Source organism: Castor canadensis, chromosome 13 (assembly GCF_047511655.1).
Source record: "Castor canadensis chromosome 13, mCasCan1.hap1v2, whole genome shotgun sequence".
In the NCBI taxonomy this organism is placed as follows: Eukaryota; Metazoa; Chordata; class Mammalia; order Rodentia; family Castoridae; genus Castor; species Castor canadensis.
Window position 1 is genome coordinate 14,117,182 of NC_133398.1, and position 27,755 is coordinate 14,144,936.

At 49.5% G+C, this 27,755-nt stretch overlaps 1 protein-coding gene across 4 annotated transcripts in view; it reads right to left on the reverse strand.

The window, feature by feature from the left end:
• Positions 1–26,736, reverse strand: part of Gsn (gelsolin) — a 54,090-nt gene extending 27,354 nt beyond the window's left edge. Inside the window, exons 1-3 of one of the 4 annotated variants that reach the window (XM_020173103.2) lie at positions 26,617–26,658; positions 23,650–23,724; positions 15,359–15,445 (exon numbers count right to left, since the gene is read on the reverse strand). The gene's annotated coding sequence lies outside the window, so the exon portion shown is untranslated. Of the gene's footprint in view, positions 1–11,377; positions 11,468–15,358; positions 15,446–23,649; positions 23,725–26,616 lie in introns of those variants that run through there. The other 3 variants (XM_020173104.2, XM_020173100.2, XM_020173099.2) reach the window with 3 other exon arrangements.
• Between the last annotated feature and the right edge of the window lie 1,019 nt (positions 26,737–27,755).

Sequence of the window (27,755 nt, forward strand, 5' to 3'; positions counted from 1 at the left end):
CGCCGACCTTAAGTAGCCGCCCGCCCATCCCGCCCAAGCCCGGACCGCCCCGCAGGGAGGGCGCGGGACAGGGCCGGGCCCGCGGACTCGCCGGGGAGGCGGGGATCTGTCCCGGATCTGGAGACGTCTGGGTTCCCACCAGGACCGACTCGTCTGGGTGCGGTCGCTTCGTGGACCCCAGTTCCCTGGCGGAGACCCAGCACAGGGTCTGACATACAGCAGATGCTAACTCAGTAGAGCTAAATGGGTGCCCAAAAGAAAACTTGGAGAGCCCAGCTCAGTGTCCTTCTCCTTTGTGATTCCCACAAGCCACCTCTTCTCTCTGCACCTAACACCCCCAGCAAAATAAGTAACACGAAACATTTTGTGATGCTTTCCACTGAACAGCACATCAGAACATCCTTTTCAGAGTGAGTACTATGGACAGTCCATTTTAGACAGAGGAAAACTGAGTGCAGAGGGGTTAAATAACTTGCACACAGCTAATAAACAGCATTGTTAGGATCAGGCAGTACCCAGTCTGGCAGAACTGGCACCCGGACAGAGTGCACCTCAGAGAGGGGGGAGCAGAATTCACCTCCTGGCTGCTAGTTCTAGTTCACCCAAAACAGCCTTTCTTTCTTTTAATAACACTTTTTTTAAAGCTTTATTTTGATCAAAACCTGAAGTCACTTTGTTGAACAAAGTTGTTCCCTCTTGAACCTGTTTGCCTCTTCCCAGGGGCAAGGCTTCTATCTACCTCCTGTAGCTGACCACTTAGGGTTCACCTCTGCAAATAACCAGCCCTTGTAGTTTCGTGAGCTTGTTGTTGGTTTGAGGTCCTCTCTACCCACTCCTGGGCAAGACAGGATCTGAGTTGTCTCCCACTCCCAGGCTCATTCCTGGGAAGTTGGAGAGCCGGGTTGGATTCCTGAGTGTCATTTGTTTTTTCCATGCCTTGATCCCCTTCACTGCGACATGGTATAGCAGTTACCGAGGGATAGATCAGTCCTGTGAAAACAGCCTGACCTGCACCTGGGTAAAATGGTCACCCATCCCAGCTTTTCCTGGAAGTCTGGTTAGATGGCTTCTTATCTAACAGGGCTGAAGTTTGCCCTCTTCCACCAGCAACTTCCTTGCACTTAAAGGAGAATGGGGGTCAGAGCAAAGGCTAAGGGAACACAGAATGAAGACAGAGATCACAGACTCAGACCAGAGGGTTATAGGAAGTTTCATGGAGGAGGGGACTTGGAACCTGGGCCTTGAAGGCCAGGGAGAGTGGAGATTAAGAAGAAAAGGCACCCCAGGGGAGGGAACAGTATGGGCAAAGGACAGACAAACAGGCCATGATCAGTGAAAGACAAGGGTCTAGCCTAAAACAGGGAATGGGAGAAGATGAGGCTAAAGGGAAGGTAGGTGCCCCAGAGGCTTTTGTGTGCCACACTGAAGAGTATGAATTTTATTGGATGTCTGTGGGAGCACCAGAGGGATGGATGCCTGTGTTCCCAGGGCTCCATGGCTGGGTGAGTCCACCCTTAGGCCTGCAGAGCCTGCAGTGGGTTGCCCTGGCCTAAACTCAAGAGAGCTCTGCCCTCCTCCCAGCTAGTAGGAGGATGATTGACAACCCCACTGTTCATATGCTCTTGATGGAAGCATAAGCCCATTTCACCTCTCTGGATAACAATCTGATTGTATGAATTCAAAACACACAATGCGACATACACGTGCAAGGATGTTCACTGAAGCATTGTTTGGAGAAAACTGGACAGGACCCAAATGTCCTGGGTAAATAAATTATGGAGCTGCCATACAATGGACCACTATGCAGCTATGAAAAAAAGAATGTGCTAGATCCGATTGTGTCTGGCACATAGTAGGCACTTAGTAAGCACAGAGAGCTCTGGGTGCAAAAAGCAAACTGTGCAACAATGACTATTGTGTGGCTCCTCTCCTTTTCATAAGGGTGCATTTTTTGCCTGTACCCTTAAGAAGTCAGAAAACATTTAACTGCTAAGGCAGTCTGCTTGGGAGGGAGGCAGGGGGAGATTTCACTCTTGGACAGGGCTGTGGCTGCCTGAAGCTAGAAGAGATGTCCAGATCACTGCAGTTAACACGAGGGAACTTTTCTGGGTGATGAAAATGTCCTAATACTGGATTATGGTGAGGATCACACAACCAATTCAATCTACCAAAAACCATAGAACTGTACATTTATAGTGAGTGAATTTGTTATGGTATGTAAGTTATACCTCAAAATACTTGCTTAAAAAAAGCATTTTAAAGCATTGCTGTAGGAGTTGAAACTTTAAAGTATATATCCAATAGTTTTCTTTTTTGTAGAACACCAATCTAGAAACAATACTTTAAAAAATATACTTAAAGTGATACGTGCTCATTAGACAATTTAGAAATTCCAAGAATAGGAAAAGGAAATGTCCTTGTCCTCCCAGTCCCCAGAGGGACCCTGAGCCAGCAGCTGACAGCTGAGCAGCCCCCTCCACAGGAGTGCAGCTGGACTCACCCAGTTAGTGATTAACAGAGGGACGCTAGGACTTGGGGTCAGTGACACCAGCCCAGGGCCCCTGGCCCCACATTAAACATCACAAAGGCCCTATAGCTTTGCCTGCCATGTACCCTGGGTCCTAGGCACCAGAGAGCTGGTGACCAAGCCCTGGGCCCATCCCTCTGGGATCCCAGAGCCTGGAAGCCCCCTCTTACAGGGCATCAACAAGTGTAGACTACGGAGGGGCTACACTGTCTTACTTGTTCCAGTGTCTTTGAACTTCAGGATCCCCATCTGCAAACTGGACCAAGTCACCTCTATAGGTCCTTCTGAATCAGATAGCCCAGGGCCCCTGACTTGAAGAAGGAGGCTTGCAGTCAGTGATAGCAGCATGCCACCTCACCTCCAGGTCCAGCTGGGGAAACTGAGACTCAGAGAGGACAGTCACTTGCTGTAGGTCAGTCTGCCAGCAGAATACATTGCTGAGATTCAAACACAGGTGTGGCCGGCTCCAGAGCCCAAGCTGTGTCTGGGGAGATCAGGAAGGAACCCTGGCATCACCTGGCCTGGATGGGGAGCAGCAAAGACCTATGTGGGCTAAGGGTTGTGGTTGCTAAACCAGTCAGGTCCATACCACATGAGCAGCAAGGAGTCTCTGGGACTGCTATTGTCACCACACCTCCCAGACCAGGCAGGAGGAGGCCCCACAAAAGCCCTCCAGACACCTGGTGTCAGTGCCCAGGACAAAGGCATGTCTAGGATGATCCCGGGCCACGGTCACTGAATGCAGATGGACTGTGACACCTCCACTCTGTGCCACATGGCACTGAAATATGGCATGGTTTCTCTGACTTGGCGACAGCCTGGCTCACCACCAACTTGCTCCATGAACACATTTTGGTCCCTGCTCTTCACTGCACCTAGGGGACCCCTTGACCTCTGATCTTATCTGTTCCTAGATCCTGCCCAGTGCCACACACACACAGCAGGCAGCTACTCAGCACCTACCACAAGATGGGGTGGTATAGCCCATGTCCCTCTGTGCCCCCTGCCTCCCCTATGGTTGGGCCCAGGATCCCCACAACCAGCTCCAGGCTCTTCTTCTCTTCGTGATCGACTTGGTCTCTGAATCTCCATAGGCCTCCTTGGGCAGTTACCAGACACCAGAGGAGGTAGCCTCACCCTCCGCCCCCAGCTACAATATACAAAAGACTTTGGCTGGGCCTGTAAGACACCACCCTGTTCTTTTCCCTCACCCCAAACACTGTTGTTCTCCATTCCCCAGGCAGCCAGCCATTCCTGAGAAACTCTCTTGAGCCTGTTTGCTTTTACTGCTACTCTCTGGTCCTCCTGGGAGCACCTGCCCCTCTGGCCTATGTCTTTTCCAGCAGGGACAATGGCCAGTAAACAGAGAAGCTAGTTATGAAATCCAGTGAAACAGGACAGGGCCTGAACACGTTCTGACAAGCCCTGTAGATTTGAAAGAACACAGACTTTAGCATCTGGTGGAGTCTGCTCCTGCGATCAAAGCCTCAGTTTCCTCATCTATAAAATGGCAAGAATGGTACAGAGCTCAGGGAGTACTGAAGCCATGACACACGGTAGGAGCACTCCCAAAATGAGCACCATCTTCCTGAACAGTCTGCTTTCTTTTCACAGAATGTGCACACTCACTGAGGGAGGGCAGCACGGTGGTACAGGAGCAAGGCTACAGATCTCACAGTAAGATTGCAGCTCAGAGCTGGGCTGTGTGACTTGGAGTAAGTTCTTTCCCTCTCTGAAACTCAGGTTACTTGTGGGTAAATAGGAACAGTGGTGTCTCATTGCAGAACTGTTGGGGGTAGGGGGACCAAGCCTGTTGGAATGTGATGCAGAAATGGCCATTAGTCCCTTTTCTCTTTGTAGATGACGACACCAAGGAGAGGGTGATGTTTTAGGGCCTCAGAGCCAGTTCCCACAGAGCAGACCTAGAACTCAGGTCTCTGAACAATCAGGCCAAAGCCAAAGCCTGGGTTTCTAAGTGACAGGGTCTCCTGACAGGGCCAGCTGGGCCTCCACCTTGGCCAAGTCCATCCTGGGTGTGGACAGCTATCGGGAAGATGGCCAGTAGGGCTTGGCTGAAGCCACCTCCAGGAGGACAACTATCCAAGGGACTGAAGCCACTGGCCCACTCCCAGCTTCCGGAGCCAACCCCACCTAGTGCTGCGAGCCAGGGCAGGACATTTGGAGGAGGCCTGGCCCCACCACTTCCTGACCCTGTGCCCTGGAAGCTGGAAGATTTGGCCATGGTGAGCCCAGGGCTCTTGCTGCCAGGACCCACTGCAGCAGTCCAGTCTCCCCTGTCCTGGAGAAGGAGCTGGGCCTGGGAGACTTGGGGCTGCAAATGAATGTGTCCTAGCCCTCTAACTGCCCCCAGCCTCCCGTGGCCCACACAGGGGGCGCCCAGGCACAAACACAAATCAGCAACAGCAGAACAAAGAAGCCCAGACGTGGACACTGTGACTACAGAACCAGTAGAAGACTTGGGGGGATACAGCCTGTCTGCAGATCTGCTGGGGAAGGAAGGCAGGGTCTATGACAGCTCAGTCAGAGCCAGAATAAGCAGGAGAAGCCACCAGAGGAGTTCCACAGAGAAAAAACTTTCCAAGAGGGAGAAAAACAAAGGGAGTGGCTGTGCATGTGATTCAAGGAAGGGCTCCCACTGGAAAAGCCTGGCTCTAGATCACTGATCCACCACTTAACCAGCTGAATGGCTTTGAGCCAGTCACCTTGGCTCCCTGAGCCTTGTTTTCCTCATTGGTAAGTGGAGATTCTAATACCGTCTTCCTATGCTTGTTGTCAGAATTTAGCAAGGAAAAATACATTTGGGGCTTAGCACAGGGCTTGGTGCAGATTAAGCACACGAGAAGAGAGATGCTATTAACTGGGTTGGTGGCCTATGCCTGTAATCCCAGTGCTTGGGAGGTGGAGCCAGAAGGATCTTGAGTTCAAGGACAGCCTGAGCTACAAGTCTGAGATACACAGCAACACTGTCTCAAAAAACAAAACAAAAACAGAGAGAGAACCACTATTATTATTAGCTGAGACATTTTCTATCTCTCAGAATCTCAATTTCCTGTCTATAAAATGCCTTTAAAAAAAATGCATTTCTTGCCAGGTGCTGGTGGCTCACACCTGTAATCCTAGCTACTCAGCAGGCAGAGATCAGAAGGATCACATCTCAAAGCAGCCCAGGCAAATAGTTTGTGAGACCCTATGCTGAAAAAACCCATCACAAAAAAGGGTTGGTGGAGTGGTTCAAGGTATAGGCCTGAGTTCAAACACCGGTACTGAAAAAAAAAAAGCCTTTCTTAACTGCTAGCTGAGAGGAGAGGATTAAATGAGACTACAAATGTGAACAGATCTGATTTTTATAAAAGAGATGTTCAAAAATGCTGGTTTCCAAAAGCAAGACCTGCATGACCATGTTGTAGCAGCATTATTTCACAATAACTGAAACAAGGGAGCAACCAAGTGTCCATCAAAGAATGGATACATAAGCCACATGTATATCCGTACAACAGAATATTACTCAACCTTAAAAAAGAAAGGACATTCTGCCACCTGGATGACCCTTGAGGACATTATGTTAAGTGAAGTAAGCCAATCACAAAAAAAAAGACAAATACTGCAGGATTTTACTTCCACAAGGTACCTAGAGAAGTCAGATGCACAGTCAGTCATTGCCAGGGATTGGGGGAAGGGCAAGGTGGAGACACTGTTTAAAGGGGTCATAATTTCAGTTCTGCAAAATTAAGAGTTCTAGAGATGAACGGTGATGATGGATGTAAAAAACAACAAATGTTTTTAATACCACAGAACTGTATGATTAAAATTGTTAAGATGGTAAGCTTCGTGTTATATTATTGTGTGTGTGTGTTTATGTGTATGTGTGTGTGGTTCTGGCACTCAAACTCAGGGCCTTGCACTTGCTAGGCAGGCACTCTGCCACTTGAGACACTCTGCCAGTCCCATGTTATATTATTTTATCACAATAAAAACAATTGGAAAAAATGCTGCCTCCCTTCCTTTTCCTGAGAGATAATGAGGAGCCCAGTTGTGACCCAGTCAAGAGAACACAGGTGACAAGTGAACCAGACCAGGTCTAGGACCCTTCAGGCCCTACAGCTCAAGGATACAGAAAGAAACAGAAAAGGGTAAACACAGTCTATACAGCTGGGGATCAAGTTCATCCCTCTCCAGGCTCCACCAAGGCTGGTGGGAGCAACTCGGGCCAGTCACCATCCTAGTGGGGACAGTGGTGCAGGCCATCAGATGATGGTGCCATATCCTCCTGCTGCGGGCTCCAAATGAAGCCCTTCTCTGCCCTCAAGCCTCACACGGACGACAGTCAAAATTTCCTCCATACTGGGCTGTGGCGGCAGCATGAGCCTGTGGTCTGCACAGTGGTCTGCATCCTGCAGGCAGAGCTCCCTGAGAAGGACAAAGGGGGCGACTGTGGGAAGGAGGTGAGAGACAAGGGAATCCAGGAGTACACACCAAGTCTCTGGGCTCAAGATACCAAAATGACCAACAGGATGAAGGATAAGTGGCCTTCTGACCAAGGAAATACCAGGTCATGTCCAGGGGAGAACCTGCAAAGAGCCCAGATCCCAAGCTCCAGGAGTCTTGAACACGTGGCTTCTTCTGAAACACCCGAAATTCCTTCTCTGTAAATAGGGTGGTGACTCCTATACTGTGGTCTTCTGGTAGGATTGAACGGGCCCTTAGCAGGTACTCAGCTTGACATACAAAGATGTCAACATGTCCAGCCCCTACATTCCTTCAGCCTGCTGGCTCACATACCCATCCTTTACCCCTACTTGTGTCTTTGCACCCAAAGCAAGGGAGAGCTAGAGGGTTGCACTCAAAGTCCAGAAGTTTGGGGTGGTTTCTGGTTCCAGGGATGGAAAAGCATTTCAGGAAAGGGCCTCTTAGTCCATACCTAAAGTGCCAGCCTTGCTATATACCCCTGCAAGTATCTCCTTACGACACCTTCTCCTCTCCTCTCTCAACCTGGGCTGTTTGTTCTGCCTCATCAAAAGAAAAAGTGCTCTGGATCTCTGCCCCTGACACTCACTAGCTGTGTGATGCTAGGCAAGGGATTCAACCTCTCTGACGTTCCCTGTCCTGGGGCATAGAACTGCAGAGTATCTCGCGGACTTGCTACAACTTGATACCCGTAACAATTCATCACAGAAAAGCTCCAATAGGAGGCCAAGGTTAAAGGATACAAAGTAGCAGATACACAGGATGAACAAGTCTGGAGATCTAATGTGAGGACTGCTCAAGATCCTTCCATGTCCCCCCTGCAGACACACAGAATCAGGGGTCCTAATCTTGACCCTCTAGAGCATGGTGCCCACATGCCTTTCAGTCTTCACTGCCCAATGAGCACCACCAACATCCTCCATGCATTTAACCTTGCCTCTATATGACCTCAACTTCCTGCCTCCAGGAGACCTTGGCTCTGATTCCCTGTGTGACCTGGACAAGTTCTTTGCCATGATGAGCCTCTGTCTTCTCAGACTTCTGGGCTCTTACAAAGATGAAATAAAAATGAGGTAGTGAGTTCCAGGTGCCAGAAGCGCTCAAGAAATGTTCATCTGCAAACCGCGGCCTCCTCTCCTACCCCTCTAGCTGCTCTGGCGCCAGCTGTTGCCCATCTGCTTCTACAAGCTCAAAAGCAGTGCAGGCTCGCCTCCCCTCGGCCAGGAATGCAGACATGTTCAGAGCCAGCAGTGGCAGCCAGGGAGGAAAGCAGAGGGAAGACTGAGGAAAGGAAAATTACCGGGCTCTGGCTCCAGCCAATGCTGGTGGGCTGGCTCTGAGACAGGGGACCTAGGGGCCTGGCAGGTCCTCCCTGGGCCATGGACTTGGCCCCACACCTTTTTTTTTTTTCTTTTATTATTCATATGTGCATACAATTGGCCCCACACCTTGACCTGAGTCTGAGCTAACAAGGTAGTGGGGAGTACTCCAGGCCCCATCGCTCCTCTGGGACACTCCCACTCTTTGGCATCCAGAGAAGAGGAGGGAAAAACAGGCAGCTCTTTGTGAGGAGGAGAAAATTGGCTCCTGCTCTGGGGCCCCAGGCACTGACATGATGGAGGAGTCCAGTCAGAAAAGGGCCTCACTGTGGCCCAGGAGCCCACTGTCTCATCTCAAATCCCCACACTCTTGGGACCATGTCTCTATAGCATATACACTGGGATCATGCCCAATAGTGTCACATATACCGTGTAACTAGGCCACATTCCAGACCTGGTGTTCCTCATGCCTTTTCCTGGATGTCTACCTATAGTTGCATCCATGTCACTTTTGCTTTGGATCATGCTTCATGCACATGTCATGTCTGTTGTATGACATACTCTTCTGTGCACCGTCTTTCCAATCCTGTGTCCATTGTACTGGGTCCTAGCCCTTGGCAGTATGCACCACAAACCTTGTTCTGAGTCCATAAACTGGCTCCCTAGCTCCATGATTCACAGTTGAAGGGGGCAGAGGTAACACAATACAATGGTTAAGGAGGGCATGCTCAGGGACAGCCTCCTAGCCCACTATCACCTATGTGACCTTGCAAAAATGCCCCCAGCTCCGTCTTAGTGCCTCAGCCTCTTCAACTCGAAAATGAAATATTAACACTCCCCTAACAGGGTTGTCATGGGGATTAAAGTAGATCATGCATTGAAGGTGCTTAGCCAAGGGCCTGGCACAGAGTGCTTTAAAATGTTGACTAGGGCTGTGACAATTGTCCTGTGTGCTATGCACCAGGCTCCCGTGTCCCCAGCTTCTACTGTGCATGAGGCACATTGGAGAAATTCAAACGACAACCTGCAAGGAGGGTATGTGATTATCCCCTCATGTACCAAGGAGAAATCTGAGACTCAGAGCAGTGCAATAATTTGTGTGAGGTCACAGGGCCAGAGTTGATGCTGGGAGAGGAACAGGGATCTGGTCATTCAAAGAGACAGAAAGCAAATTAATGGCTGAATACAGCAAGTGAGGAGACTGACTGCAAGTGGGCACAGGGGATCTTTTCAAGTGATGAAAATGTTCTCAGCTGGCGAGTGCCTTGAGTGGTAGGTCGAGTACCTGCCTAGCAAGCCTGAGGCCCTGAGTTCAAATTCCAGTACCACCAAACAAAAAACGTTCTCAAATTTGATTGTGAAAATGATTGCCTAAACTGAAGCTGGTGCTTCTCACCTGTAATCCCAGCATTCAGAAGACTGAAGAAAGATAGCAAGTTCAAGGCCAGCCTACACTGTTTAGTGAGCTCTGTCTCAAGAAAAAAAACAAAAACTCGTAAATGAACAAAAAAGATGGTTGCGTAACTGTAAATTTACTAGCTCATGAAAATGGGTGGATTTTATGTATGCAATTGTATGTAAATTTACCGCACTAAATTATGTAAATTTTTTAAAGAATGCTGTTTAAAAAAAAAAAAAAAAAAAGCTCGTGACCCTCCCATACACGATTCTCCAAAACACTGGGCAAGAGAAGTGAGCTCTAACAGGAGCCCAGCCTGAAGCACTAACAGCAGAGCTGGCTTCACAACACCTCTGCAGAGCAGATGTGCAGCAAAATCACTTAGGGCACTCAGAGAAAGTAAGATTCCCAGGCCCCACTTCCAGCTCCTGGTCTGTAGGCCTGGGAGGGGCTGGACACCTGATTCTGAAGGTCAGCCATCAATGGGAACCGCTCAGTATAGCCTTCCTTTCCTACTTGGGGAAACTGAGGCCAAGCAGGAGAAGGAACTCATCAGGCCTGGTTGATGGAACAGTGGAGTAAAACCAGCCTCCTTCCTTTCCCTTCTCTCTTTTCCCACCCCTCTCCCTCCCTCCTCCTCCCCTGCTCTCCACCTCCATGACTCAGGGTTCTGAGTCATCTTGTTGCACCACAGAGGAAGCTTGGAAAAACAATCTCCACACAAAGCACCCCTGATCTGGGGAACAGGATAGGCCCAGGGGGTGGAGAGGAAGAGAGGGAGATGCAGGGTGGAGTGGGAAGTCAGGACTCTGCAGACCTGCTCTTTCCTCTTGGCCACTGACTTGTGCTTGACCCTATGTAAGGAGCATCCCCCACCCAGAGCCTCAGTTTCCCTGCCTGTAAACAATACCCCCTACTGCACACAGAAGCTCCTATTTGGACTAGGCATCATGGCAGTTACTTTATAAGCACTGCCTTGTAGAATCCACCCCCAAACCCCTGGCTAGCATCATCCCATTTTATAGATGGGAAAAGTGAGGCTGAAGCTGGAGGCTTCCTTCCTCACACCTTTAAAAGTAGCAACTGCACAGAGTGACATGCAAGGTAAGTGGAGACGGCAGGGGCTCAGTTACCAGTGCTATCCCCCTTCCTTTCTTCCATGGTGTCAGGCTTTGCCTTAGGACTTTTCAGCCCAGTGGGTTGCACACACAGGAAAATGGGTCATTGCTTAAATAGCTGTGGGCAGTGGAAGCACAAAGAAGGGAGCCCACAGCCTCCTGGAGCCACAAAAGGGGACCAAGCCTTGAAGGATGAACTTTGTTTTTGTAGACATGGAACCAGCAAGTCAGGTGGAGGAACTGGGAAGCAAAGGCTGGGAGGTGTGACCCCAGAGGGAGATGAGCAGTTTGGAGAGGTGTGGCTGGGCTTGAGACTGCTGTCAGGTGGGGAAGAAGGCCCTGACTGCTGCTGTCCTAGCCTGGTGTTGAGGCAGCTGGGGGTGGAGGGTTAAGCAGAGAGATCAGGATGGGTTTCATCTCTGCAGAGGGACTGGCTGGTGGCTGAAATGGAAGTCAGGAGTGGAGCTTCCCCCTCTGGCCCCTTCCTCTGAGTAGCTTTGGGGAACACCCGAGGTCCCTTGCTACTCACCCATAGGTCACAATTGCCCAAGGGCTTCCTCCTCTGCCATGGCTGGGCTGGGCAAGGGAAGGCAGCCTCCTGAAACAGGCTGTCCTAATCACATCAGCCTATAAATAGGACCCTGTAGCTTAGTCTGAAATAACTTTGCCAGGCCCAACTTCACAGGCATCACAGCACACACAGATCCAGAAATGGTCCTTCTCCCCAATGCAGTTAGAAACAAAACTTCCCCAGGAAACCACTGCTCCTTCTCTGCTTCACTTTCTTTAGTATGAGGTGGTAGATTTGGGGAAAAGGCCCTACCTGCCTCTGGCTGATATTGGAGCTGAGCCTGGGCCCCTTTTCTGCTTCCCACCCTCTCATAACCCTGGGCCAGGAGTTGCCTCTTTGTGGGCCTCAGTTTTCTTAAATGTGAACAAAGGAGGTTGGATGTGCACCCTCAGGACCTGCTAAGCAGGATGCTCTCAGAGTATCCTGTCTGGCAATAGCCCTTGCCCCTTAAGAGCACATTTCATTGCCCACCACCATTAACTTGGGAATTTTCATTTAATTAATTAATTAATTAAGCCTGCTGGAGATAGAACCCAGGTCCTTATGCATGCTAGGCATACACTTGACCACTGAGCTATATCCTGACTCTTGACTGCTTGAGACAGGGTCTCACTATGTAGCCCAGCCTACCCTGGAACTCAAAATCCTCCTGCCTCAGTCTCCCAATTGCTGAGATTATAGGTGTGTACCACCAGGCTAGTTACTGGGAAGTTAAAATTGCAACAAGTATTTAAGCCAGGAAGAAATGAACAGGTACAAAGTCTGCCTCTGAAGTGACCTTGGATGAGCCACTATCCCTCTCTGGGCCAGAGATTCTTCAGCCATCAAATGAAGATGCTGGTGGGATGATGCCCAAAGGTCTACAATACTTTTTTAATTCAGCTTTTTTGTTCAGTACTTTTGAGAACCCAACCAGCTGGCATAAGCCCATTTTGTGCTGAGTGCTGGGAGTAGAGACAAATAAGGCCTGGTCCAGCCCCCTGTGCCTGGCCCTGAGCCAGACACCAGTGCTAAAGGCATTTTCAACCTCAGTATCCCATGAGAGGCCTCCGTGACAGCTGCTGGGGACACCATGTTTTTAGCTCACATTACAAGTTTGTAGCCAGAGAGAAGAACTCCCCGGGGGACAGCTTACAACATAGGCAGGGCCATAAACAGCCAGCACAAAAATAAAGATGAACCAGCTGCTCCATGACCAGGCACACGGGAGGGACTTTACTTCCCGTCATCCCCACATCACAGAGGAGGAAACTGAGGCTGAGATGAATTGTGGGCCCTGGATGTCAATGGGCACACAGCAAGTTGGGCCAGAGGATGCTGCAAGCCTGCTAGCCTCAGGAACCTAGGGCCTAACTACACCCAGTGCTGCAGTCTAGGTAACTCAGGCCAGCCAGCAGTGAGGGCAGAGCTGAGCAAGGGCAAGGAACAAAGAGGGGCATGGAGGATTTTCTGTGCATGTAGTGAGGGGGAGTAACAGGGCTTTACCAGTGACATTCATTCTCTTCCACCAGTTTCCAGCGTTGCCTCCATCCTCCTCTCTGCCTGACACAGACTTTTCTGAAATCCCATCAATCAATTCACTCCTCAGCTCAAGACCCACCCATGGCTCCCTAGCACCCAGAAAATGGAGGCTTGGCATTCAAGGCCTCTCCTAACCTTGCTCTCCCCATCATCTCCTGCCACTCCCCATCTCAGCAGCCCCCCACACACTGCTCACTAGTCCCCAAGCTCAGAGGGCTCCTCCAGGTGGCCAAGCCCTTGTACACACAGCCCTCTTGCCTAGAACACCCAGCTCTCTCTCCTCAGTCCAGTGCTTATCTCACAAGGACAAAGAGCCATCACTAGCTCCCTCCCAGATTTAGGGAGGGTGGGAGGTACAGTTCACCTCCCTCTCCAGGGTAGAAGTCAGGGAGGGTTTGGTGGGGTAATTGAAAAAATGCAAAGAGCCAAGAGAATTCTGAGAAAGTACACATTTGCTAGGACTTCCTGATGCCAAGCCCCATACAAGGCAAGGTGTCAGGACACCCCAGTGTGGAAAAACTGAAAAATTACATCCTCAGGGCTCATTGAGCCAATCCTGGGATCCATGTCTTTCTGCTAACAAATTCTGGGCAAGTCTCTCTCACATTAAGACTACCATTGGTTCTCAGTGGCCTGGCATAAAACCCAAACTCAAGGGCAGCATGATCTAGTCATTCCTGGTCCTCTCGTCTGACTGTTCCCTGTTCCAGGGCAATCCTTCCTTCCCTGATCATCCCCGAGCCCACTCCCTCTTCAGAGCTCAGCTACTCGTGGAGTCTTCTCTCATCTATCCAGACAAGACCCCCTCCTCCCCCTGCCTGCTTCCATAATTCATTATTTCCTTCACAGCTAAAGAAAGAACGAAACTGTGGTATGAATAACACTCTACTGTAAGGTTCAGGTAGGACAGAAGTCCTGTGCTTTGCTGATTCTCAGCTCAGGGCCTAAATATCTGTTAAAAGAACCCATGAATGAATGAATAAGTGGATGAATGGGTAAACCTATTTATGAAATTCAGAACAAGAAGTTGATCAGAATCCCGGTGACATTTGAGGCAGAAAAACAGGGCCCTTAGAAGGTCAGAAAGGTAGAGAAAGCAGACAGTGCAGCCTCCCAGGAGAAGAGGAGGGAGTTCTAGAAGAAGGTTCCACACACATGAGACAGGGGACAAGGAACCTGAAGATTCGGCTTGTTTGAACCCAAGTCCCTCGAAGCAGGTATGAGGTGGGTACGCTCTGGGAGGCAGTGGAGTACAGGGAGCGGACAGGCAGAGCTCTAGGAAGATGGGCTCTCAGCCTGAAGCCTTGCGGGTCTGCAGAAGTGGAGCAGACAAGAGACAAAGCCCCTGTGTCACCAACACCAAAAGCATGCAGAGCAGAACACATCTTACTGACAGATTGCTTTGAAGCAACTTGGCTGTTGGAGTTGTCAAAAGCAGGAGAGGAGCAGCGGAACTGAGACAAAGGCCTCCAGCAGTGACTGAAGTGGGACCATACCCCTCTCTGGGCCCAATGGGCCTTCCAGGAACCACTGGCTTTGAGGACAAAATTCCCTAGAGACCATCAAAAGGGCTGTCGTCTAAGCTTTGGGAAAGAGGAACAGGTCTGAATGTGGTTGACTTGCGCCACCACCTGGAAGCCAGCTGGCCGCAGAGAGATGGTAAACTCTGTATACGTTCTCCTTTTGGCAGCCAACAGTGATGTCATGAGCACTGGGGGAGGGGAAGGCTTTCCAGGCTCTTTGCACACTTACAAATTCACTTCTGTTTTGGGCAGAGTGGGGAGGGAGGCAAATGCAACCATCTTACAAATGGAGAAACTGAGGCCCAAGCTGGGAAGAGAAGTGGGTGTCCTGGCTTCCAGCCTAAGACTGCACCCTGTGCCAACCTCCCAGCCTACTTCAGAAGCTCACCTGGGAATCTGATAGTCAGGTGGGCCCCCGCCCTGCCAGGCAGCCAGGTGTGGGTGACTCATCCAGGTCCCATGACTAACACTTCTCAGGTGCTCCTCCTAAGGTCAACAAGCCCAGCAAGCAGGGGACCTGGCTGCCACACCCGGCCTTGCTATTCTCTTCACAGCCTGCAGGGAATTCCCGCCCCTCCTCCTCACTAGAATCTACCCTGCTACAGAGGAGCTCTCAGAAACTTTTCTAAAGTCACACAAAGAGCAAGCAGCACAGTCAGGGAGGGGGTCAGGTGGCCTGGCCCAGTCCTTGCCTCTACCCCACAGGACCACCTACTCCTGGCCTCCCTCTCAGGGGTGAGAGAGGAGTGAATAAGGTAACAGACAGACACGCACTCTGGGCCTTATGAGAAGCCCTGGACTCCCCTTGAGTCACCCTGATCACCAGTCACTGCTTCCAACCCGGAGGCCCAGGCTGGGTTTAGGAGGTGACAGGTGTCTGTGTTGCTCCCCCTACCTTACAGGACTCGACAGGGAGAAGGGTGCTCCGTGGGAAGGTGCTGTGGCCACAGCTGAAGCACTGGACAAAGGAAATCAGCAGCACCTATAAAAGGGCCCAAGAATCCCAGCGTCAGGGTTAAAGCCATCCAGTCAAATCCTCACTTGATATTTCACCCTACTTGCAAATGGCCAGCCATGGGGCACTCTCTTCCTACGAAGGTGCCAGCCCTCAGGGTCACCCAGAACTGGGCATTCCCATTTCCCAATGGTTCCTTGGAGATTTGAACACAGTGATCCTTGCCCCCTCAAATCATGCATCCCTTTCCTCCATCCTTCATCTCCTTCCATGGTATGCTCCAGACGGACCCTACTGACAGCACACAGCCCAGAATTAGACATTCAGGCAAGTTCTGCTGACAGCAGGGCAAGCAGGACTCTCACCTCCATCATTCTAGATATCATGCTTCTGTTAACCCAGCCTAAAATTTTTTTAGCATTTGAGGCAGCCCTCTTGCACATCTGGATTCAGCCTACCTCAGAGTTGTGGTTCAGAACCCTGGAGTTAAACAAACAAGCCCCTTACTCACCTATATGTGTAACCTGTATCATTATATCACTTCTTTGAGTCGAGAGGTTTACTTCTCTGTTTAAGGGGAATAATCTTAGAACTTACTTCGTAACGTGTACAAGGATTAAAGGAGATAGAAAATGTCAAGGGCTTTGCACAGCGCACGTAGTTACTGTGATCATTAATCAAGTCCTGAGTCTTTTTCCTATAGACTCTATCTTTTTCATCCTGTACTTGCAAGTGAAGGACCATCCTACATCAACTCCATGGTGGGTTTTACAGCTCAGTCCCCACCTTTCAGGGACACTCAGAGAGCATCACCCTTCATCACTACCCAGAACCCAGCCATCTATTCATGGGGAAGGCTGGCTCCTGCCCACACTGGACGATTTCCCTGCCCAAACCAGCTTCTCCAAGCCACGGGGACAGTCCACCGCCCCAACTGCAGTGGGCCCCACTGGTTCTTGGGATTAAGACACAAACAAGCCTTGTTCTCAGGCTGGCAGTAAATGACCCAGACATTGCTGGTGATTCCTGCATTGTGAGTGACACAGGTACAGAGCAGTGGGACTGGGGTCATGGTAGCAAAACTGGAGATGTCAGACATGAGGCATTTATCCGGGCCCCTGTGTTCAATGGCACCTCTGTAGGTCTTTCTTTCTTTCTTTCTTCCTTTCTTCCTTCCTTCTTTTTTTTTTTTTCTTTTCTTTTTTTCCTGTGGGCCTCTGTTATAGAGTACAGCAGAAACTTCCTGGTTCCAGGGAGTAGGTCAAAGCAGAGTTGGGTTTTGTCATTCCTGCAAATGACGAATGACATTCCACACTCTGTTAACTCTGTATGAGGAAGAACCTTTCAAGTCCAGCACCCCAATTACACTCTCCTGCTCACTTGAGGAATTGCACACATTTCCAAGTGCAAACTGCATCCTCACTATGCTCCCCCATCTAAGTCATCCACATAAGGGACCAAACCAGATGCCAGGTGTCACCTCCTCAAATCCCCTGACACATGTTTCACTCTCGCCTCCAACCAATCCTGCCAGTTCAACCTCCAAACATGTTCGGAGTCCACCTCTCTCTCCACCCCCAACAGCCAACATCTTGGTCCATGCACTGTCACCTCTCACCCTGTGTGGTAGCTCCCTAACTGGTCCTTCTGATATCTATCCCCACGATGCAACCTCCTAGGCAGACCTGAACCACATCTCTCCGTTGCTTGGACTCTGCCATGACTCCCCATAGCCTCCAACAACACCCATGATCCTTAACAAATTTTCAATGTCTGTTCTTCATGATCTGCCCTCATCAACCCCTTGAGCCTCAGCTCTCACCAGCTCCTGTCTTCCACCTTCACCGAGCCAGGCTCCAGCCAGACCCAACTGCTCTCTGTCCCATGAGTCTTCCGTGTAATCTTTGTACACACTGTAAACAGTTTCCCCCATTGCTCCCAGGTCTTGGGTCATACTGTACTGTTATGGTGTATTTCCATGTCAGTCTTTGACAGTAGACTAAGATCTGCTCCTGTATGTCCCAGAGCCTTGCCTCAAGCTGAGGGCTCCAGATTTGCCAAAGGAAGAAATTAGTAAATCACAGGTTCGCACACGTGCATAACACATGTGCACACAGGCACTTTCCCACAGAGCCTGCTAATAGTACAGATGCTGCCATCTATGGGCAAGAAATGCATTGTGCTCTTCCCAACATCAGCATACAAGAAGCCCTGGTTTTTAAAGTTGGCTCAATGAGCCCCAGCTAAATCCAAGTTCATCTGTTTTCCATTTTGGACCTTAAGACTGAGCAACTTAAAAACAAGGTCTGCAAACCACTGACTCTAGTGCACCGCCTACATGCTCCCAAGGGAGCCAGAGAGAGAAAGGTTTCATTGCAGCCCTCATGATCCCAGCCTGGGATGCTTACTCAGTTCCTGTCTGCTGAATTACATCTCAGAGGCTAGGGAAGAAGGCACCTTCCAAGAGTCAGGGCTTCCACAGCAGAAGAGTCAGCCTTTGGGTAGAGAGCTTGCTGCTAGTGAGTGTGCAGGTTGCCATAGGACCCCATCTGTGGTTAAGCTTTCTGCCTTGCAGGTGTGGGGGAGGCTGGAGCAGAGTCTTTGTTTCATCCTACAACACCACTTCCTAATACTGGGAGGAATTTCAGACTCGGTGTCTAGTAGATGCCATAATGATTCAAATGGCCACCCCCAATAATGACACTTCATCATTTTCTGTGCTACCAAGTATCAGAGTCTATAGGCATTGCCTCACAGTAACTCTGCCAGCCAAAATCAAGTGCTCATTTTGCAAAGCAAAGGCACAGGCTCAGAGAGGTGCTAAAGGTCACACAGCTAAGATGTCTGGAGACTTCCCATCCAGCCAGACTGCGTCCACTGCATCTTGCTCTTCTAAGCTATAAGGTTAGGCCTCTTGCTCACTAGAGAAAAACTCCAAGGTTTGGTTGCCCTAGCTCAGAGGTCACCACACTTCTGTAAAGGGACACACAGCACATTATTTGGACATAGAGCACATTGTTGGTTGTTTTGCAGGCCACCTGTTCTTTTGGTTACATATTTGTCCTTGTTTGTTTGCTTGTTGGGTTGGGTTTTTTTTTTTTTTTTTAACAACCCTTTAAAAATATAAAAACCATTCTTAGCTTAGGTGCACACAAAAATAGACTGGTGTCTCTCGGGGCTAAAGTTTGCATCTTAGATTTGAAGAGAATAATGCTTATGATCTTAAGTATAAAGTCTTCCGGTGGAAATGTTTATCTAAGCCACATGCTAGGCCCTTCAGCTGTTTTCTCTCCCTTCAGATGGCTTCCTACTGAGTCACTCTCTCCTAAAGAAGAGCCACCCTACCTCTTACCACAACCAGGCAGTAAACTATTTCAAGGATTGCTCACAGTCTAGAAACTCATAGCTGCAGACCAACTAGTCAGTCTGACCCAGTATTGCCCAGAGAGGCAAATATCATGGGTAAAAGGAACGTTAAGAGTAAGACTAAGAGATCTGGGTTCCGGGACAGGGGTGTAGCACAGTCAGGGACACTTATCTAGCATGCATAAGTCCCTGGGTTCTATCCCCAGAACTGGAAAAGAAGGGAGGGAAGGAGAGAGGGAGAAAGGGAGGGAGAGAGGAAGGAAGGAAGGAAGGAAGGAGAAAGAGCTGGTTTCTATTACTGGCTCTTTTTTCCTTCACAAGAGACCTAACTCTTAAATCCTTTACTTCTTAAAGTGTGATCACACCTCAAAGAGTAATCCCTGCACCAGCAACATCAGCATCAGTGAGGGCCCATTAGAAATGCAAAGGTCAGGCCCAGCCCCAGCCCAGCCCTAAGGAACCAGCAGCTGCACTTGAACCAGATCCCAGGTGGCCTTAGTGCACAGTAAGTCTGAGATGCTCTGGAGCATCTTTTACACCCAACTGCAACATGGCTGACAAAACCTTTCGCCAGAAGAGAGAAGGGGTCTAAAGACATCTTTCCTGGTGTTATAGGGTTAAGTGCCTGACCTCACACCTGCACAGATGACCTTATACAGCAATCCACTCCAGATGTGCAATGGACAGACCAAAACCTCCACTTGAAATCTGACCCAGACAGATGAGAAAGTAGACTAGGGGGAACAGGAGATGGTGCCACTCCCATTTCACAGAGTGGAGGGTGTGGGGAAACCAGGTTACAGAGATGGGTTAGAGAGTAAGGGAAAGGACTTACCCAAGACCACCAGCCAAGACAAACGGGAGTATGACAACGACCAAGCTCCCCGCTCCTCCCAGGATGTAGGTTTAATAATAACTAAAACTCTGATTTAAATGAGTCCTTTTGAAATAAATGCACTTGCTCTTCCTGCCCATGAAGTGAGGAGTGAAGCTAGGAGAGGTTTGAGGCCCAGCTGTAAAAGTTGGGTCTGGAAACTTGTGGGCTGAGGAGGCAGTCAGGAGAGGCACTCCCTGCTGGGGATCATCCTTCACACACCCAAGTCTCTGGGGCTAGGAACACAAAGTCTAGCCCATCAGTCCCAAGTGTTGAGGCAGAGGATGGCTTGGCCTGAGCACTGGGAGGGGTGCTCAGGATGTAGTCCATTTTACACGTGAGGAGACTGAGGCCTTGAGAGAAGCCAGGGCTCCTTACCAAAGTCAAGAATTTTCCCTTCAGCTGACAACACTGAACACTACAGGGGTATGAATATATGAATGTGCAGATATGTGCAAAGGATTGCTGTGGGAACAATCAGTTTCTTTATGAGCAATGTGTTTTTACAAATGCATTTACAAATGCATTCATTACAAAAGGGACTCACTCTGGGCTTTTATTGCAAGACCCCTGGGGCAATGTTTCTCACACTTGAACTCGTGTAAGAATCCCATGGGAATCCTGTGAAAATGAAAACTGGGATTAAGTAGGCCCAAAGTAGGTAGGATTGCCAGATAAAATACTGGATTCCCACTGAAATTTGAATTTCAGACACATAATGTAAATTTTGGGGATAAGTATGTCCCAAATATTGCAAGGGAGGGTAGTAATGCTAAACAATCACTCATTTTTTATCTGAAATTCTAATTTAACTAGCATCCTATTTTCTTACTTGCTAAATATGGCAACCCTAAGGGCAGAGTCTGAGATTCTAAACAGCTCCCAGAGGAAGCCCTTACATCTATGAAAACTAAACTTTATTCAACCATGAATTCTATGGGCTTTAAAAAAGACCACTGAAAAAAGATCAGGCAGGCTGTTCCCACCGCTCTCTCATGCAGGAGAAACAGATACTCTGCAGGAAAGGGAGGTGAAAGGGGCACAGGGCCCCAGACCAGCCCCCAATGACACTGCTCAACTGTACTACTGCTTCCTGACCCCACACTCAGAAAGCCACAACACAAGGCCAGTCCTTCCCTGAGTCCAGAGAATGGCAACGGATCTATCCCTGTCTGCCGATCTCCCACCGCAGTCTGGAATCAGAAGAGAGAACAGAAACTCCCAGCACCTGAGGGATTTGTACTTGCCAATCGTGTGCACCACAGGAGGCACTTTTCAAAATCTTTGAAGCTAGTGTTGAAATCCTAACTTCACAAACAAGGAAACTGAAGCATGGAGAGGTGATCTGCTCAAAGTCTTGTGGCAAGTGCAAAGCAGAAATCAGAAGAACCAAATTCTCTCTGCTGTCCCGTCAGAATCTTAACTACCTTTTACTATGCAAATGTATCTGTGACTGAATGAATCAGTGAGGCTTGGTGTTTCAGGAAAATGGTCTGTGTGCCTTCTCACAGGATAGCTAGACTTTTGGTAACCAGCTGCAGATAGATGCTCCTTCAAGAAAGCTGCCAGCCTGGTGAGTGGCTGGTAAGAACAAGGATTGCTACAAACTTTCTGAGCAGTAGTTTGGCAAAATATAGCAAAGGCTGTAAAATGTGTGGCTTTTGATCCAGGAATTCCATTTCTGATAATGGAGGAAGAACACAAAAAATTATGCACTAGGATATTCATTGCAGTATTGTTTATAAAGAACCTAAACAGTAATCATAGAGGGTTGTTAAGTAAACGTGGGTGATGGAATAATAGATAGTGATGAAAAATCCAGTCAACACAAAGTAGGGCTATGGTATAATTCAGTGGTAAGAGTACTTTACCTTGAATGTGCAGGCCTTGAGTTCAATCCCCAGCACCACAAAAAAAAAAAAAGGATACATTTTATATGTATCATTTTGCCTCTTTAGTCCCCTGACCTACTGGAGTAAAAGATTTGAAATAAACATGCACTTTTCTACTTAGGTATGTAGTATACTTTGAAAACTCTTCTAAAAATTAAATTTAAAAGGAGTCCTTAATAACATGAGAAAATGTGCTACAATGTCGAGAAAACATAAAAGTCAGAATAAAAAACTATAAATGTAGAAAAACACTGATTACATGGTATGTAACAAATGCACTGAGAATGTCACAAAGAAATTGCACCCAATGTCAGCAATGGTTGTTTCCGGTTAGCAGTTATGGACAGTTCTTAAAAAAAAAAAAACAACTTTTTTTTTATTTCCCAAACTTTTCTATCAGAGGCGTTTATTTTAAGGGAGGAAAGGAAGGGAAGACAAAAATACATATGCCACTCCCCCAAATTTAACTTGTATTTACTGAGTTACCCACCAAGAGCCCAGCCTAGCCACAGCCACCATGGCAGGGTACTCCCGAGTCAGGCCCCACCCTGAAGGCTCACATGTACAGAATATATATTCCTTGCTTGGCAAATAAACCTGACCCAGATGACATATTTGTTGAAATTGGAAGGTAACAAGACTATTTGCTTAAACAACTCAGCACAAAGAATCCACTCTCATTGGTATGACCCCTTCTCACAGCTCCTTTATGGATTCCCCTTGGAAGAAAGGGTTTCACAGCCAGGAAAAAAGATAAAACAAAGCAACACTGTTCTCATTCCTTAAAACAAGCATTGAATTCCAGAGGTGCAGAGGTACCCTGTGAAGAACAAGCCAGGCACTAGGGAGAAGTAAGGGCCTGAGAGGGAACCTAAAAGGCCAGATGGCCCCTGGGGACCTCTGGGCAAGGAAGCTTGCTGCTCTAGACCTCAATTTCCTCATCTGTAAAATAGGAGTCACTACCTCTTTCTTCACAGAGCCATTGGCTCAAGTGGTAGAGCACCTGCCTAGCAAGCATGAGGCCCTGAGTTCAAACTCCAGTGCCACACAAAAAAAAAAATTACACTAAACAGTGAAAGGAAAAGGTAAACACAGCCAGTTAGCACCCTATACACAGTAGTCCTTATTTTCATTGCTTGTATACGTAAATAAATCCTGGCCTCAACTTCTTGTCTGCAAAACAGGGCAATCAATTTAGTTCAAAGTCAAGATCAATAGCTGAACTTCCATGGACGACTACTTCGGGTTCACTTTGTGCTCTCAGATCTACAGGTGCCCAAGTTCACATGCTGAGCACCGTCTGACTCCAAGCCCATCACAGTTGGGAAAGTCTGACATTACGCTGAACACCCCATGGTGTGGAATAGACACCAGAGCCCAGAGAAAGGCACACAGTGCGGTTCAAGTCACACTGCACATTGTCAGCAACAGAGCCAGGCCCCAAGGCCAGGCCTTCAGCTGCCCAGCCTTGCCCACCACACCCACTGCTTTTCTCTAGCCTATCCTTCAATTGCTGATGTGGCATGTGGTCCCAGGCAGGGCATGAGGGGAGGGAGGCAGGGAAGCAGGGATGTGGGGGAGGGGAGAAGCTGGCCAGCAGCAGGAACTAAGCCTGCCTGTGGTCTCTGACTTCACAAACCACATCAGGCTGAAATATGACACACACACACTCACTGAGCTGAAAGGGAAGAGATATTTTTACTTAATATCCCTCAGCTGCCTAAATACTGGTCTCTTTCTTTCCCACCCCCTGCAAAAGGCATAATTCCTGGGACCTGCTTTTCTTTGCTTCAGCCACATTTTCTCTGGGAATACTGGGGAGCAAAGGGGGACCCACTTTTCCTGGCTTCACCAGACAGATTTCCAGAGCAGGGGCTCAAATGGTAAAAGAGGGGACTAGTTTTGGCTAGCTCCCGTCTCACCAAATGAACTTGCCTGCAAATCCTGTGTCCAGGGCCTTGATTTTCTGAAATGGCCAGAGGCTGACCTACACTTTGGGGGCCTGTCCATGGTAAAGAAAAGAATGAGTTTATAAATAACTCTTGGGGTGGGGGCCCTCTAGGTCTTGCAGCAGTGGTGAGCTCAGGGGCTGTGCATACCAAATTTCCACACTCCTGGCAACGGACAGCAGGACTCCCACACCAGTTCTTCCACTGTCTGGGTTGGACAGGAACCTGGGGAGAATATTCAGTGCAGTAATTAAGAGCTAGGGCTCTGTAGTCTGACCTTGGAAACCCAACACCATCACTTACAGCCACTCCACGTCTGAACCTCAGTTTCTTCATCTGTAAAAGGGGATAATCCTATCTGCCTCAAAGGAATGCTTATGAGGAGCCAATGAAATAATTAATGTTCCAGTACTTGGTATATTAAAACATAGCTTATTTACTATACTATTTTACAGATAAGGAAACTGAGGTACTGAGAGATAGGACTTGTCCAAGGTCACATGGAAGAACTAAGACTGTAGCTCCACTCCTAAGACAGTGCTTCTAACTGCTGTCACCCCTGTGGTCTCTCGACAGCAAGTTAACACACTCAGAGGCCTTAGACATAGGTTGCACAAGTTTTCTTGAAGAAAACCAGAGACTAATGTTCCAGCAAAGTACTACAGACCAACCAGAAGTCACCTCAATAACCTGGCAATAGGTCACGGAGGAGCCAGAGCGCCCGCACAGAGTCGGGGGCGGGGGGGTGACCCACTGGAGCTGGAGGCTAGAAAGCACAAAGGCCTCCAGCCCACAGGTCTTGCTTCTGACAGTTTGACCAAGTGCATACACCACCACGAACAGCGGCCACTTCTGGGGAAAGAGGAGGGTTTGGAGGGATGAGAGTGCCGGCATACTCTCTATTTTTGAATCTATCACAATAATTTTTCTTGTCTTAAAACTAATAAAGAGAAAAATAACAATACTGAAAATAACATACAGCTGTATCCAGTAGTAAAAAGTCTGTCTGCTTTGACATGAAATTATGTCAGGGTCTGTCTGAGACCTTCAGCTGAGCTTCTGGTACCTGCCACTCTGATTCATCCCAGCAAGCCCTGCTCTGATTTGGACCTGCCTGCTGACCATGCAATGGCCTCCTCAGGGCCTCCCTGCCTCCAGTTCATCCCCTTTCAATGCATCCCTTATATCAGCCACCAGATTAGAGCTCTTATCACTGCTCTGGTCAAAAACCTTTTCAGCTCCGTACTGAAATAAAGTCCAAGCCCTTAGTTTACAGTTCCAACACCACCATTCTGCCTTTGCTCTGCCTTCATTCTAGCCACGCGAATTGCTCGGAAAACCTCAGTGCCTTTGCACAGGTTGTTCCTGTTTCTCAAGAATAGCTTTTCCCTTGATTATTTTTTCTCCTGGCAAACTGTTACTCATTTCTGAGGCCTGGCTCACCCAGACAGATTTAGTCACCCCGTAAGGCTGAAGTAACTCTCTGTATGGCATGGTTGTGTCAACCACCGTGGCTGTGACGCACCTTGACGGCAGAGTTTTGTCCTCCTTGGGGCTCCCGTGACCCTCACAGGCCAAGGTGCAGAGCACAGCCCCAGAAGAGGGCTTCAACAAGAAAGGGGGGAAGGAAGGAAATGCCATACAGACGAACCGCCTGCTTCTCCTGGTTCATTATAAAAAGACTATGGAATATTCTGGAATAAAGTTCCCTTCCCTGCAGGATTCACACGGAAACCTTTGCTGCTGTGTAAATTCACCCAAGTGCCAAACCGAGCTCCCTCAGCTGTTTACAATTTCCTTGGCATTTATAAATAGGGAGGCTCAAGAAAGGAAAATGGAGTTTCAAAGAAGCTGAATGTCCCTCCCATCCTTCCAAACTCTTTCCTTTAATATCCCCCAAGGAACATGAAGTGTGTGCGGGGAGGGGGTCCTTAATAAACAGAATACCCAAGGAAGAGTGTAAAGGGTCCTACCAGTCAAGAGACAGCCCAGACTGAAAGTGCCCTGCCTCTGTCTCACCGGGTGACTGAAGGCCAGTGAGGAATTTTCTCCCAGCCCTTGGAATGGAATGAGGTGAGACTACAGCCAGTTATGGTCAGTAGAGGAGAGGTCCTGGTGCCCTGCTCAGAAATGTGGCCCTGGGGCTGGTGGAGTGGCTCAAGGGGTAGAGCGCCTGCCTAGCAGCATGGGGCCCTGAGTTCAAATCCGATACCGCCAAAAAAGAAAGAAATCTGGCCCTGGGAGAACAGGACATGCAGGATTAGGTCTCAGCCAGAGGCACCTCCCTGTGGCACCGCCTTCTACACAGAATGCTCCAACCCCAGGACAGCCAGGAATGAGTCCTGATATGTTAAAGATTCCTCTTTGCTCTGGCAAGGGTGTGAGGGTTGAATAAGCAGCATGGATGTGGAGGAGCTATGAAGAAAGACAACGTCTCCGGCCCGCCCACGCCCCAGCCCCCAGTCTTCCCAGGCCTGGGGCTCCCCGCTGCACGGCCAGGGCACTCAGTCGGAGAGAAGTGGCTGTCAGAGGCTGGGGGAGGGTGGACCTGAGAGGAGACGGAAGCCCAGGGGGAAGGGGTGCCGATCACCGTCGTCAACTCTGAGAGAAATTTCCTTGCAAGTCGGGGAGGGGAAGACACGCTGCAGAGCGTGGTGACAGTGCCAAGAGGTGACACATGCGGATATCAGACAGGTACAGGGAAGAACTTTCTAACAGTCCCGAGCCCGGAAAGAGGACAGAGGTGCAGGCTCCTCACCGCCGGAGGACAGCAGCCAAAAGTTACTGCCCAGGAGTTAAGGATTCTCCACGGAGCCACCGCCCAGCGGACAGTCACCTGCATGCCCATGCAGGGTCAGATACCCCAAATGCAAAGACGACCCCGGCCCAGGGTGGGGGTGGGGGGGAAGAGGAAGGGTCAAGGAGCTTGTGTGTGGAGGCCTGGCCCTCCCCTTCTCCTGCCCCACACTCCTTGGTCCCCTGGAAGATCCTTCTCCAGAGATGCCCAGCGGCCTGGCAGAGCTCCGGGCACGAGCTTGCTTGGACCAGGAGGGCAGAGAGAGGAGGGACCGCCCGAGGTCCTCAGATACCCAAGGCTGCGGCCCCCCGCCCCCTTACCTGCTTCTGTGGCTCTGGCGACCGCGGCTGCTCGGTCCAGCTGTGCTCAGCTGGTTCCGGGCGGCTGGGCGGGGGCGCCGGGGCGCGAGCGGCCGGGTGGGCGGGGCGCGGGGAGCCGCCCTCGGGGCGGGGCTGGGGGGAGGAGCGCGGCCCCTCTCGCGGGCGGCCGGGAGGGTGGGGACTGGCTCCAGGCTGGCTTCATCCAGAGCGCCGTGAGTCCCTCCCTACGTCGGGTTGAAAGGCGCTTACACAGGAAGAAACTGAGGCCCGGATCTGAAGTGGCCGAGAGTGGCGGCTGGAGGCCAAGCAACTCAGTGGGCGTGGGCAGCCGGCAAAGCTCAACCAAGACAATGGGAGGCAGATTCCAGCCCAGGATGGACTTTAGAAACCAAAGCTCTTCTCCCCGCAAAGGGAGGGGAGAAGTGTCTAGTACCGCTGAAGGAAATCAAGGAGACTCATTGCCAACTTCTTCCAGAATGAAGGAACAAGAAATGTCAAGTGCATCCTTGTCCTAAAATAAAAACAGTAAGCCAGGCTTTGGAGCTGGAAGGCCAGTGTTGGAACTCTTGGCGTTCGCCAATCCTGTGACTCTGGGTAACCTACTTCACATACCCAAGTCTCAGTTTATAAGTTATAAAATGGGCACAGTTAATTGCTTCTTCGTGGAAAGGAAGGGAGAAAGGCTCTTAGCACAATGGCAAGTATAGTGAGTTCTCTGTAAATGGATTCCCTTATTAGTGTGAGGGCAGGTATTATCTCAGGTGGTGGAGAAAACTCACACTGGCCAGAAAGATTAGTGCAAGATTCCTTTTAAACAACAGCACCTCACACTCTGGAGAAATAGCCACAGTCCTGGTACAATCATAGCTTTCCAGGCCACTTGCAGTTGCCCCATGACTCCAGTTTGGGAGAACTCGTGTAAAGGACAGGGCACTGGACCAGATGGCCAAGACATCCAATCCCAGCCTAGGTGCTGACAGCAGCCCATATTCATCCAGTGTAAAGCTCCTCTAAGACAAGGTAAAATGTCAGTAATTGTTGGTGCCAGGGCTCAGAGCAGGAAAGGCTGGTGTTATTGCAGTAGCAGAGAAAACAAGAAGCAGAACTCACTTCCTGATTTTTCCATTGAGAAGCAGCCA